Raw genomic sequence first — 15,986 nt, forward strand, 5'->3', positions numbered from 1 at the left:
ATGTGATAAGCACGATAACTACCGAATTCAAACTCTTACAAAAAAAAGGGCATATAGTCTAACTAAATTATGACCTAAAGTCCAACAACATTATTTATACCAAGTTCAATAAACCATGAAAACCACCTCCTTTGGGAATCGAACCTATGATCTCTAGGATTTTGGAGTTTATGTCAATATATTGGACAACCAATTGTGGACGATCATCCGAATTTAAAATACTCCAATTTAATTATTATTGATACATCATAATTTCATGTCTTAGGTTATCACTTATCAATTATAGTAATGGATAACCTGAATCAAACAATTAGGTTCATTTACAAATTACAAGTTATGGGTATTCTAAGGAAGAGACACAATCATATCTGTTTGTTACAGATGTGAGATAAGATTAGTGTTTTTAAAAAATAATTTTTTATTTACAGTTCTTCTGAAAACGTGTTTAAACTGTAACTATAACTTTTACTCCAAAGCTGAAAGTGTTCATAAAACAACATATATGTATTTTATATATCTGGAGACAGTACTTTTATTTATAGAGAAAATAAACTACAATATACTTTTTTTTTTTAAATATGATATATATATATATATATATATATATATATATATATATATATATATATGTTTGCTTAATGATGGGATTTGTCATGTTTCATTGTCCCATCTTTTTGGCAATGACATGGTTCGCTGCTGTCGATAATATTGATTTTTCATTCTAATAAAAAATAATGAACTAAATATAAAATATGTAAATAAGATAATAATAATAATAATAATAATAATAATAATAATAATAAACAAAGTAGGCATGTTAATTAAGTGTGGTATCCAACTATTTTCCGAAATCAAGACTAGCACCTCCAATACGGCAAAGTCAGAAAGGAAAATAGTTTGTTCGAAACTTAAAAAAAAAAAAAACAAATAAAAAGTTTGAATTATTGCTTTTCAAAATTGCAGACTTTTGATTTCAAAAAGAGAAATTGCAGACTTTTTTTAATAACTTGTAGAAAAGAGTACATTATTCTTAAAGAAAACTTCTTACACGGTCAAATAAGAATATTAGGGTTAGTTTCCAAATGCCCCCCATACCATGATCAAATTACTCTATTGGTCCTCAAAATTGTCCCCATTCTAAACCGACCTCCTTTTATTAGTTATTGTTAGTTTTGGAGCTGAAATTTTCTTGAAACTTCTCATTTTTACCCTTTTATCACTGTACATTTATTAGATTTAACAATTTATTTCTCTATTTAATTTGATCCTCTCTCCAGTGATTATTTCTATTTTCGCGAAATTGCATCAAATGACCCAAATGATCATCACTACTTTTAGTCAAATGACCCTCAATAGTTAGATACGGCTCAAATCACCTTATTGTTATTTTATTGCCAAAAATACCCTTCATATGTAGTCTAAAGAGTCTAGACTCCCATAATTTCCTCACTTCCTTCTCTATAATCGAAAGTTGAGTTACAACACCTCATTTTCTTCCAAAATATTGAATTAATGGTTCAATCTAAAGCTTAGATGAAGGAGGAAAATAGAGAAAGTTTTTCGAGTCATTGAAGATAAAAGTCTAGAGAAAGAGACCATTAATTATCATTAATGACTTTATTCATTCATTTAGAGGTTTATCATCTCAATCTGATAGAAGACAATTTCTTTTCGTACTCTACACATGTCCTTCTTCATCCATAAAGTATTTCTTTTCGTTATCGGTTTAGTTAGTTCTGCAAAATTATTTGGTCTGATGTATTTTTAGTGGTAAAATTGAGTCTAGTATTTGGTTTTTCAAAACTGTAAGAAAAAATGATAACCTTCAATGATACATTTCACCACACAATTAATCTATCTTTATATATATATATATTCTGGACAGGTTAGTAATTCTTCTTATACGCCCCTTATATTCTGTTTCAAATTGATATGGAGTTGGTCAATTCTTTAATCAATGAAGAAGAATTTGAGATTTAAGAAGTCTCAATTTCTTTTAGAGGCTTAGATTATTCAGTCCCTTTCTCTTTCTTCCCCTTTCATTCACTCACACAAAAGATTGAGGTCATGCTTCCTCTCACCACCCTCCGGGTGTTTTTTCTCTTTATTGCTCTCTGTTCGTCTTTCTTTTTCACACACACACACACACACGTAAAATTAATTTAGGACTTCCAGACATAATCTCTTTCTTTTTCGAGATTTAGGTCATCTTTCATTTCATATTTAGTTGTTTCATCTGTATTTCTACTTCATTTTCTATCATTTGTCAGTGTTCAGTTGATATTATGTCTATAAAACTCTGTGGTTGGTGTTTAATGATGATATTTTGAAGTGTCTATCTCACTATGTTAATCCGAACTCTATGTAATTTTTGTTGCTAAAATGTTTTGCCTTATTATAACTGAAATGTTTTGGCTTATTATATGTCATTCACTATTATATGTGTGTATGCCCTTTGTTATTATATTAAAAGCTCAAGTTGTTTTTTTTTGTTAATTTACTGTTTCTTCTGACTTTAGGCGATCTTCAATAGGTGTCGACTCGCCGGTCAGATTTTTCTGCTACAGTTAAGTATTTTCGTCTTCTTCGGCTTTGGTTATTGATTGTGTTTGCTTCTTTACAACCGTTAATGAGGTGTCGAAAATGTAATTTTGTGTTTTTATATCACAAACTTAAACTGTTTTTTTTTTTAATTTACAGTTTCTTCTATCTTTGAACGACCTTTAATAGGTGTTACTCGTAAAATTAGTCTATTATGAGCGAGTAATTTCTCTAAACGATCAAGTGTCGAGACTTGGTTAATGAAGTTTGGTCGACCAAACTTGGTTAATTCATAATAGTTGAAGTAGTTAATTCTTAAAGTTCTCTTTGTTAATTCATCAGTAAACAAATACTCTTTATTCCCACAGATTTGTAAGCTTTTGGATCCTTTTAGATACAAACTTATTAGCTTTTAGGATTATTTTGTCGCTACTTTCATGTTAATCTGAACTCTGGACCATCTAAAGCACATGTTAATCCGACCTTTGTTTGTTTATATGTATGTTTGTGATAATTTCAGTTGTTTTTTGTACTCTTTAGTGGGTTTTTTTACGATTCATCCCAAGCTCTCAACCCGATCCATTAGGTTTAATTTGATGGTTAAGCTTATTTGTTAAAGGAATATTGGTATTAGTGGAATTAAGTTCCTATTTTTGATCATTTTAGGTATGAAATGATCTATACAGTCTATGTTTTCACATTTTTTCCCTATTTTCTTTGTTTGTTTTATAACATTTATCTAACAAACTAATCTATAATGTTGTTGATTCTCTCTATATGGTTTGCCAAAAATCTTTTGTCATTTTCTCTTTGCAATTTTGGTGAAACATTTTGTTTGTTAATGTCCAGTGCGACTTCTTCCTCCATTACAACTCTCTCAGGTAAAAATTTTGTCATTCTATACAATATGTTGATTTTATTGTTTCTGTCACTCTACATTTTCACTAGATTTTTGGTCTCTTAGGCTTCGGTGTGTTTCACTTCATTATTTTGTTGTTTTACTATCATTTCACTCTTAGAGTACAGTAAAACATAGGAGAAATCTACATATGGAAGCATGCATCTTGATGATTTTATTCTTTGAAGAAATTAGTGTGATCTAAGCTTATAATTTGTTGTTTTTTCCTTTGGAATGATTCAAATGTAGAGTTTTTATGGTCTGACATAGTGAAACTTACATTTAGCAAAGTTCAAGATTACGTTCTTATTGCTTATAGCCTCTCTTTATATATTTAAGTTACATCTTGCTGATTTTATTATGTGACTGATTCGATGTGATTTAAGTGTAGAATATGCTAATCATTTCTCTCATATTTGTCTCTTTTATCGGGTTAAATTTTTTTTTTTTGCACAAACTGATCACTGAATCCATTTATATAGATTTGCGATTAAACTGGTATTCTGAATAATCTTTAAGTGATGGTCTTTAAACAATCTTTATTGTTGTCCATAATATTGTTCTCTAAAAATCTTCGTTTTTTTATTAATGACTGTTGGTCTTGCTTAATATTTGTTGTCGTTGTTGATGGCATCTTGCTCATTAGGTTAAACTTGCCAAATATTGCCTGTTCTTTCTTAGGGGTCTCTTAATTGATGATTATTAGGTTTTGTCAGAACAAACTCGAAGCTTACAGTTTGTTCGAAAAAATCATAAGCTTAAGGTTTATTCAAACAAATTCTGACTTACTGAATCTTGCATCTGTCATCGATTAATGATTTTTGCATTTGTGATTAGGTTTTCTTACTCATCAACTCAACTTATAGTTTGTTCGAGTGATTACTGAATGGATTTATGAAAGAAACAACTTTATGCAAAAGTACTCATTGGGGTTGTGGGAACGACAAACGAGATATAGAAGAGATCTCTATTTTAATTTGGAAGATATTTATATGTTGAATATATTAGTTTAAAACTATTTTCAGATTGTAGCTTTCATTTTAAATTTCATTAAAGTTTATATTGTGCTACTTGATTTCTGTGAGTTTGTTTTTGGATTTAAAAAACCAAATTGTGTTAAACTAAAATTGAGTTTTCAGACGTGTTGACTTAATGTCTTAGATTAAATCTATTTTCGCATGCGCATCTTATGGAATGCATTTGATAAAACTGTCTGTGTCCGGCGGGCACGGGTTACACCCTCGTATATATATATATATCTATATAATAAAACAGGTGGATGGGTGCTGACTGGGACAAACCCTGGATAAATCCGATCGTCCGTCCCACATCAGCGCTCTCATCCACCGTCCGATTCAATAAAATCTATTAAGTCTGCCTCTCGGTGCCTATAGCCACGTTCTTTTCCTATTCTCTAAACGGATGTATCTTCTCACTTCATCAGACACATTTCCTCTCCCTCACTAAGACGCACACTTAACTCATTTTCTTTCATCATTTTCCTGCTTTCTAAACGTGAGAGGTTAGTATTATTTCATCTTTTGTTCTCTCAATCTCGGTTAAACTTCCTCTTCATTGTAGAAATTTATTACATCATCTTTTGTTCTCTCATATCTGTTAAACTTCATCTTCTTTGTGGAAATTTATTTAGTGGCAAGAATGATTCATTCATTGGTTGCATTCTTTATGTTTTTGATGTTACCATATATGTGTTTGATGAAATGTCTAATAGAAATACCTTAAATTAATATGCAACCTAAGAATAGAAAATTGATGGAGGGTAATATTCAATTTCTTTTAAAAAAAGGAAGAAGACAGTGAAAGTTCTGATTAGAGAAAGTGATGGAGGGTAAGGAGCAAATTTTGAATTTTCTGTCAAGACTACCAGTGAAATTATGATTAGATTGAGTTGTGTTTGTAAGCTCTGGCTCAGTCTCATTCACCGTGATCATGACACCCCAAACCACTTCCTTCAGCATTCTCTAAACTATCCACTTCCCACTTCCTTCATTATTCTCTAAACAATCCACTTCTTATCTTTAAGTTTCTCACAAAAAAACATTTTCCCAATTATAACAGGATCATATTAAGTATATCTCTTCCTCGGGACCTCTGTTTTGCTTCCACTGTCTGTTTTGCTTCCACTGTCGATGATAGCTTCTTCTACTTGGATAAATACAGAAAATTATGTCACACTCTCCATTAAGAAACACACTCTCCAAAAATTATGTAAAAAATATCAGAAGTACTGACGTAAGGAGCACAATTGGTTATTGTAATGGTTTGTTTTGTTTCTTTATTGAAGAACATGGAATCATTGAGGTATGCAACAGTCGGAGACATCAAATACTCGCCATCTCCGCTCGACAAAAATGTGATATGAGATGTTTTGGGTTTGGAATCATTGAGGTATGGTAATGGTTATGTGATGGTAATGGTTATCTGATTGGTTTGGATTCTTTATTGATATTTTTCTCAGTTGGATTAGGTAGTATCCATCCAGATCAACGATTGATTTACTTGTATATCTAGATGGTTGCGAGGAATCATGCAAAGATGAATAGAAATAAGTCAGATAGGCTCAACATTATCAAGATCAAGATTCTGGTGAAAGATTCTTTTCTCTTCTATTTCTCTTTCAATTGATTGGGTTTCATTACCTCAGGTTTGTACACTTCTTATTTTCAGCAAATAGATTTTGAATATTTCTGGAATACTTATTGGAAAGACCCCTGGATAAATCTGAATTCACATCTTTCACTCTGTTTCTTCCTTTAATTCTCTCTCTAAATGTTGTTTGTTTGCTCATAGGCTTCAATTCTCATAATTCTTTATAAATTTCATTGTCAGATGATGTTACTTGATAAATGGTACACTAATTTTGTTTAGAGTTTCTTGAGTATCTATCTTAATGAACAGAAGCTTGATGGTGTCATAACAACTTTCATTATGTACTTACTTTTCATTTTTTGGTATTACTAGATATTGGGTTGCCAAGGAACTTACTCATGGGGTTTATTTATATTATAGGTTTCTGCATATTTTAGTCAGACCTTGAATATTTATGTGATTTCGAATTTCATACGTAAATATGGACGAAGCGTGCGAAGTGAATACAATTACAAATCCAACTACACACAACATGTATGCAAATTAAAACCTTTCATCTCTCTATGCAACACTTGGTTGGATACATTTGGGGTTTGGGCAAGTATTCTCTTTCTTTTATCTCATTATGAGTTACTGGAAATTATTGAGAGAAAAAACCCGTACTTTTTCTTTCTTCTTTCCCCATATATTTTAAGCACAAGTTAGAATTAATGAACCTCGGGAAAAACTCGAGTATTTTTAGAATTTGATTTCATGGAACTATACCAACTTATTTTCATCTACACAATGGAGTCATTCAACATGAGGAGTTCATTTTAGAGTCACATTGTTATGAAATGGATATCCTGGTATTCTTTTTTCCCTTTTTCGTCTCGGGTTCCTCATCGATTGTTTTAGAGCTCTATAAAAGCTTGAACCTCTTATCTTGCATTCATTACTTTGCTAGCCATTGACGATTTTCATTTGTTTGTGCAGTTGTAACAAGGGGATAGCGGCAACTAAAAGAACTTTGATTCTCATACTTGGTAAAGTTCAAAAACCTCAAAACTCTAAATGTCTTAGAAGTTTCAGTACATTGTCTGCTTAGATGCTCTCATAAAAAAGGCCTAGATGTCCAGTTCTTAGAGTTATATCAAGATTGAAAATTGAGATCTGATTGTCGAACATGTTTAATTTCAAGGGGCCATTAACCTTCAAAAACATCGTAGGCAGATTAGTCCTTCGATATTGGCTTCTATTGAGAATTTCCCACTGTTTATGAAATGAGAAAGGGAAAAGCATTGTAGTGGTTTCTTGACATAATCATCTACTGCTTCTATTCTATGATGAAGGTTGAGGATGAACTACTCTGGAAATTTCATTGACTCGGGCGACATGAACTACTTAAGAAAATGTCGAGTGGTATTTGTCCCTTTTTATTCTTTTACTATGTCGTTTTCTCGTAAATACCTGTACATGTCGATCATATGCATCTAATCCTTCCTGTACTTTAATGTGTCACTCTTTGAAGTTTTGTAAATGGCTCAACAGAGGTCATATCTCCTCGAATGAAATTTCTGCCAACAAAAGTCTCCCAATCTAAACACCTCATCTACTTCCACTCATTTCGCCTTCACGATTTTTTTTTATCTCATCTGCATTTTTTCTTCTAACTTTGTCACTCGCGTGTTTGCACTCTCATTGGTATATAGTCCCATCATTAGTGTATTTCTTCTAACTTTGTCAGTATGTGTGTTTGTTTAACTTTGTTCTTGTGTTCGATTTGACGAAGCGTTCTCAATTTTTTTATGTGATAAGAAATCCTCTAGATATCTTCCCGACGATTCATTTATAACGTAGTAAATTTCAGGCACATTGACTTTTTGCAGGTACAGTAGGCCCACTAAAAATCCTTAATTTATGTATCATTTCACTTTTGATGTTTTTTTTACAGTAACTTTTGATAAATTTCCGTGACTCCATCGTTTGACTAGAAATACGAATGGGAACTACAATTTATGATAGTACTACAATTATGTAACCTTTAGACTACAGTTATAGAGATTTCATTTTTTATGTCTTTTCCGACAGTAACTTTCGATAAATTTCAGTGACTCCATCTTTCGACTAGAAATATGAATGGGAAGTACAATCTTTGATAGTACTACAATTATGTAACCCCTAAACTACAACTCTCAATTCCAACAGTTTTTTCAAATCACTAATTTTATGGCATCGCCCGACACTGGACCCCAAGTTCCTGGGTTGGAAGATGTAAGAAACAAATAACTCACTGTTTTGTAGTCAAAAGGCAACTATATCTGAATTTGAGAAACGGTTGGAAAAAGAACAGAAACGGGGAACGGAAGAACGAGAAAAGGTTGTATCATATCTAAAATCTGCATTACACAAAGCTTAAACAGAAGCTCAAGAGGAATTAAGCGATAGTATGACATCGCCTACAAGCAGGAAAGGGAGCTCAAAGAAGTTACTAATAAACTTCAGGTCGATTGCTACCAGGAATTTAAAGTTGGCACATTTGATATTTCTGATCTTGTAAAGAAAGCAACCAAAGTTTCTAAAGCTGAAGCAAGGGTAGGAAATGCACATATAGAAGCCATCAGAGCAGCTGGTGACGCTGCTGCGGAACTCGTCAAGACTGCTGCTTTAGAGGTGCACCACTCATATTCATGGTTACTCCTTTCGTATTTAAAGTGCTATTCTTAATTTTCTTCAACTGAACTTGTAGGTGTTCTATTGAGATGCATGTTCAAAAGCACAAATGATGAAGGAGATGCATTTTCATCTAGCGCTGAAGCTGCATAAACTGTTATGATGCTGCTAATGCAACCGAAGTCTCAAGGTAAAGCTAACATACATTCCAGTCTCAAGGTAAAGCTAACATACATTCCAGTCTCATATGTCTTTTGCTTTCCAATTATGCTCTACTAATGATTTCAAGGACTATAGAGCCAGAACCAGAACCAGATGAAGAGTTGGAAGGATACTCTATTTTGGACAAATACTGCCTTGCCCAGCTAAGAGAAAAGTACTGCATTCGTTGCCTTGAGAGGCTTGGGGAATATGTTGAAGTTCTAAGGTCTTTGCTTCATGAGAAGGTGGTAGACGTCTGCCTTGCAATACTACAACGGTATTCCATGGAAAAAGATGTGTCAAAAGTTATGATGCCTCTGCCTGATGTGCTGAAGTTTATTCGTTCATTAAATGCTCATCAGAAATTTGCAGCACTTTTTGTTGATCGTGGTGGTGTTCACAAACTTCTTGCAATGCCAAGATCTGGTCATTCCTTTTTTTGTCCGTCATCTTGACTATCGATTATCTTCATGTAAAAGTTTGGTGTTCAAGTTGATAGTTCACTCTTATTATCAGGGTTATATTGTTTCCCTCAGGGTTCTTAAGTTATGACTTCACTTGCAGGGGGTCATGGAACGTGTTTGTTCATTTCCTTCTGAGGTTGTCTACCAAGTTGTTGAGTTAGCACTTCTGCTTATTCAGTGCAAGCAAGACCTAGAAAGGAAAAATGATGCTTTATTTTTTTTGCTGCTTTTATTTTCAGGACGATTGTTGGTTCTTTTTAATCCGAGGAGGGTTTGCACAAGTTATTGAACATTCTACACGATGCAACTTCTGTGAGATCATGAAGTAATTCTGGGGCATTAGGCTTATCTAATGGGGGTTCACTGACAGTTTTAGAGAAGCAGGTAATTTTTCACACCAGTGTTGCACTGATGCAGTATTTTTCGGACCCATCATTTCCACTGACAACTTCATCGTCATTTAGCAAGTCAATCAAGAAGAAGTACGGGTTAAGGTTTCTGTGCTTCAGCTTGAAATGGATGTCACAAGTCGGGACAGTGTTTGGTCAATTTTTTTAAATAAGCCTGTTATAAATTATAGTTTTGAAGTTTCATATTCTTTTTCAACATCAGTAACCGTGCCGGAGGCACGGGTCATACCTAGTATATATATATCTCCAAACAAACAAACAATATAATTACTTGGATCCCGATAAATATTAAACAAGACATTGGTAAATCTAAAACATCTCTAGACTTTATATTAAATCCAGTAGACAATATTGATTGATTTGAAAAATTAATTAGTCCATTTAAATACAAGTTTTTTTTTGTTGAAATACATTTAAATAGAAGTTGATGACTGATATATGCATTATCTGCATGGCCCCTGATATATAAGATCCAACCAATCTAAACTTATAGTTTTTGGTGTTGGAAGAACACTCCAGCATTAAAGAGGCTTACAGAAGGTTGATTTATGTACTTGCTATTTCTTTACCAAATTAATCTAAGGAGAGCGATATAAACATCATTTATAAGTAACTCTAAAATATAATGACTTACATAAAAAGTAGAATTTTTGGGTTTATAGCCCAAAAAACGGGTCCTAATAAGACATTTAGTCCTCTCTAATCCTATAAAGGGTTTCAAAACCAAAAAAACAATATAAATGGATATCTAGTCCATTTGGTGTCATCTAGAGAAAAAACACAAATCCCTATAATACCAAATAAATCATAATTCCTAATCTAACCTTCCTCATATATTATAACTGATTTATCTTCAAAATCCATAAAGATCTTCTTCCATTTTTATCTCCCACATTCTCTCTCCAATCACGTTTTTAAACAAAGAAATATATATTATAACTGATTTATCTTCAAAATTCATAAAGATCTTCATCCATTTTTATCTCCCACATTCCCTCTCCAATCACGTTTCTAAACAAAGAAACGTGATTCATTATTTCCAGTAACTGAAACCTCTTTATTCTCTCTCTCTAAATCCGATTCACATAACAAAACCTCCATTAAACTCAGAAATCCTGTTTCATCTTCATTAGATTGCTTTTCAAACATTCGTCTTCTAATCCAATACACAAGCTCAGAACTCCATTTCTATTTATGTCACTTCATATCAAGTTAATCAGGTAAAACATAAATCAATTTATAAGTTTTTGTGATTCTATTTCAGTTTATAGTAGTTGATTCTCTCTCTCTACATCTTAATCTACTGAAAATCTTCCATTAAAACAAAGAAATTGTTTCATATTCATTAGAGTTTTTCAAAATCAGTTTCTTAATTGTTAATCAGGTAAACAAAATTCTTCTTTAATGATTCTGTTTCAAATCGAGTATGTTATTATTGTATTTCTCTCTCTAAAAGTTTCTTTAATGATTTCGATATTGATGAGATAATCCTTCATTACTAATTCCTATAAATCGAGTACACTTATTGTTGCAATCAATCATCATATCAGATATCTTTAGATATGTAGTTTAAACCTAATGATATTCGTACTTTTTCTTCAGATCTGGTTTTCAATCCGTACGGATTTATGAAACGTGGTTTTTTCGTACGGTTCCTCATAACAGAATTAACAGTACATGTACTTTATCATAAATTACCATAATTTATAGTAAATTATGCAAACATCTCCCGTACGATGTTTTTCAAAATGAGAACATGATATATGTATTTTCTGACAAATTATATATACTTTATCACGAATATCATGAATATTATATGGAACATTAATTATGCTTTAATCTCAAAAACAGTACTCGTTTCATTATTAGAACAACTTCGCTTAAATATGTAAATCCCGTGTACTTTGAAATAAATTACATATAATTTACGTAAATGTTCATGTAATTTATTGTAAATAATATACTTTTTTATATAATTTATATGTATTAATCTCTCTCCATTTGTTATCACAGATGGAGTTCCAGGCAGAATCATCAAATCAAAATAAGCAATCAAACTTGAAATACCCTTGTTCTTGTTACTTGACTTTTTGATTGGCTCCTCGAAATATTTCATAAGAAATGCACACTTGAATGGATCTTGATCATGATTCCTTGGAAAAGCCTCATATTCGGCCCCCGCCATTAGCATTCCAAGCAATAGGACAACATGGATGGGCACCATTATTGAACCAGAGAAGATTTTGTACGTTTTTTTTTGTAACAGAATGTAAACGATGTGTTATGTAAAAGAAATTATGTGTAATTTACTGAACAAGACCCAAATACATTTGTTAAATTACGTTGTATGCTTGACAAATGATGGTTTATTCGTCATAAATAATACATAATTTACGTATTTATTTCATAATTTGTATTCGATGAGTATTTATGTATGAGTAAAAACGAAAACAAATGCTGCTTTAATGTTCCAAGAAAAATATTCTATTTCCAAAACTAAAAGTTAAGTGAGAGAAGGTGACATATATGTTTTGTATATTAACCCCCAAATCACGCTAAATTGATCCTAGATTATATACTATTTCCAAATCTGAAAGTTAAGTGAGAGAAAATTGTTTTGAATCGAAAAAAAATTTACATAGTAAGATAAAGAAAATTGATTTGGTTTCCAAATCTGTAAAGAAGAGAGAGAAAATTGATTTGGAAATATCCGTGGTGATGACGTTTTGGTTTTGGTTAGGATTTTGGTTTCTGATTGATTCGGATAATAGGAAAGAGAAAATTTGATTTCCAAATCTATTTAGAGGAGAGAGAAATTATGATTTGTTTCTATCTATTTGTTTCTAATAAATCTCCATATTTTTGGCTAATAAATCTCCATATTAAATCTGTAAAGAAGAGAGAGATAATTGATTTGCAAAAGTTTGGGTTTTGTTTCTAAACAGATTATAGAAGAGAGAGAAAATTTCGTGAGAATCTATCCGTTTTTTCCTAAATTTATCCTAAAATCAAGGTACATTAAACCGTTTGAAATTTTTGTCCGGCCCCACATATTAAAATCCCGCAAAAAATGACTGGGACATGGAAGGAATTATGTAATATATATTAAGGGTTTTTAGTCCCAAGAGCAAAAGGACTAAAAATCCATTTTTTGGGAAGATTGGACCCTAAATCCTTTTTGAACATTATTTTGGGTTATATACCCACGGACCCTAAAAAGTAACTATAAACATAATATTTTATTCACTTGTAGTTTTGTCTGACATAAACAACTCAACCCTAATATCTTTTACTACTATCAAAATCACCATTAACACTCTCATCAAAAAAAAAATCACCATTAACAATAAAAAAAAATGCAAAATATATAAGTACTATCATTATCGTTTTAGTACAAGCTCTTAATGATGCCTCAAGATCTCATGTATGAGGAACCACCATTAATGAATATCAAGAAAGAAGAGTCATTTGATTTAAATGAAGACATCGACTTAAACGAGGATACCCACTTAAACGAGGACATCGACTTAAACAAAGACACCGACTTAAACAAAGACATATATAATGAAGATAATATATCTCAGGTAAAAAAATTTCTTCTTTTATCTTTCTCTATGGTTGAAAATACATTTTTAAGGTTTTAGGTCATTTTTTATTCCAGTAAAGAATTTTCGATTGGGTTGAATGAAAAAGACAACATGCGCGAATGAAATTGACTTATCTTTTTAACCGTTCTTTAATTATAAGCAAAATGAGCGATATTTCATCTGCTATGGACGAAATTTGTTTAACTTTTCAGTGGTTTTAGTTGAATTTTTTTATGTAAATGTCGCTTATATATCTTCTGAGTTAATTATTTTGACTTTGTAGACCAAGATTTTGAGTCATTTCCTAGCAAAGGCACAACTAGCGGAAGCAAACCTGACGTTGAATTGGAGAATGTAGAAGAAGTCGAACTTATCTCAGGACCAAGATTTTGGGTCATTACCATGCAATTTGTGCGTGCAATTTTCTAAGATTTATGTATACTAACTCTACTTATTTTAATTTCAGTATTTTAGATCGGGTATGGAAGTTGTAAATGGGCAGCATAGATATTGGAAAAAAACGTAAAATAGTTATAATCAAGACATCTTCAAAAACAAATTTGGATAACATTGAAACTAGTTTTATGTGTATTTGTCATGCAAGAGGAGTGGAATTTATGTTAGCCATCAGGAAAAAAAATTACAAGCCTAAGACAAATATCAAGAATATGAGATTGGGCTCAATGAAATGTGGATATTCTCTTAAATCAAGAGTTAAATGTTTTTCTAAGGGATTGTGGATGACTGAGGTAAAGAACGGTCCTCATAATCTTACTCTTCTAGGTCACCTAACCGGGCATCCATACGTAGCTCACTTGAGCATAGAAAGAATTAGTTTCCAAATTGGCGAAGAGCGGATACAATCGAAAGAAATCCTTTTGAATCTTAAAAGAAGTAATGATGATAGTTATTCGATTATGCCTACCATCTACAATAAAGTAAACGCGGATTTAGTGAGGGAAAGAGTGGGATGAAATAATTTTACAGATTATGTATTAATCACCAATATGTACTGAAACATAGGTGTCATGCAACATCAGATGAGGTTTCAGATTTCTTCTTTTCAGATCCACGAAGTGTTATTCTTGCATTATGTTTTCCTCCAGATGTAACGGTTGATTGCACATACAGAACAAACAGATTCACGCATCCCCCTTTTTATGTAGTTTCAGCGACATCAAACGGAAAAACATTCACGACTACATGTGCATTCATGTCTAAAGAAACCATCATCATTATTGTCGGGGGTTAGAGTGTCTCAAGCAATTATATATGTGCACATCACTTCCTAAGATTTTTATAACAAATAGATTACTTGCCTTGATGAAAGCTATAAACATTGTTTTCCCTGAAACACATCATTTACTTTGTGTATGGCGGATAAGCAAGAATGTTCAAGCTCGTGCAGCTTCTGCATATAAAAAGATACCGAAAGAAATCCAATCTCCTGAAGACTTTATTGGAGCTTGAAATGTTGTAACATGGTATGTGTCAGAGGAGGCATAGAATAACAACTTAACGTTTATGAAAGAAAAATGGTTTGAAACTAAAGAGGATAAGGAATTGGTATAATATAGTATCGACACTTGGCTATCTCTTTATAAGGAGAAGTTTGTATTTTACTGGGCAAATCAGGTAAAACACTACGGAACTACATCAACAAATAGAGCAGAGGGTGAACATGGTAGGCTGAAAGGGTTCCCTGTAACTCGAAAGGAAATTTTGTCTCTTGTTTGGAATCGGTACAAAATTGCTTTGAGGATGAATTTATTGACATCACATATTCGTTTGAAAAAGATCTGAGAACGGTATGTGGTAATACTATAAAAACTTATTAAATAGTCTGCGTAACTTGTTTGCTCATCGAACTTTGAGTACTATTTTGGATGAGATTGAGAATGCAGAGAAGTTATACATCCATGAATAAAATTGTATGCGCACATCCGACACATCTTCGACTTCAATATCTTCATGAGTTTTTGATATTTAAGCGGAAAAATATGTCCATACCACTCGATGTTATTGATCCTTGTTGTAAACACGTCTCGTACGACGTAAGAAAAGATTTCACTAAGATTTCATTTTCTGACTTACCCATTTTAAAAATGATTGAAAATAGGTGGGATGGTGCACCAGATTATGTGAGATATCAAATATTAGTTTTTTTTTATGAAAATATTAGTTGATTTGTAGTTAATAGCAAATTTAAAATATACAAACATAAAAGAGCCAAGTGAACCAATCAATAAAAAAGGGCGAAAGAGGAAGCAACAAATACAAAAGGAAAACTCAACGAAGAGATAGCCCTCTAAACATGAATATATATTAAGAAAGGTGGCATCTTTGAAGGCAGATAAACTTAAAGAGTCATCCAACAAAACTATCTAAGAAGGTCAGGTTGGAAAACTTTAATAGCAATCATTTTATGGCGTCGGGATCTTATATTACCCCAATTCCAAGGCCTTTACATGAATTTGTTAGCTAGATTGAAGATGCTCTTGGAGATCGGCATTGTGGATATCATGTAGTATCAAAGCAAGTTTTGTTCGACAAACTATACGGGTGGAAGCAAGTCAAGGTTTCTATGGTGAATCATGTGTGTAACAATTCAATTTTTTTATTA

General features: G+C 32.2%; 1 long non-coding RNA gene across 1 annotated transcript; it reads left to right on the forward strand.

Annotated features, from left to right (window-relative positions):
* The first annotated feature begins 4,985 nt into the window (after window positions 1-4,985).
* On the forward strand, window positions 4,986-7,074 carry LOC147532299 (uncharacterized). Its single transcript, XR_015228257.1, has 3 exons — window positions 4,986-5,848; window positions 5,972-6,104; window positions 7,025-7,074. It is a non-coding gene; the product is annotated as an uncharacterized LOC147532299 (long non-coding RNA).
* The last annotated feature ends 8,912 nt before the right edge of the window (window positions 7,075-15,986 follow it).

Source organism: Eschscholzia californica, unplaced genomic scaffold, assembly GCF_041429995.1.
Source record: "Eschscholzia californica isolate CP2 unplaced genomic scaffold, dmEscCali1.0.p SCAF_6, whole genome shotgun sequence".
NCBI classification, from domain to species: Eukaryota; Viridiplantae; Streptophyta; class Magnoliopsida; order Ranunculales; family Papaveraceae; genus Eschscholzia; species Eschscholzia californica.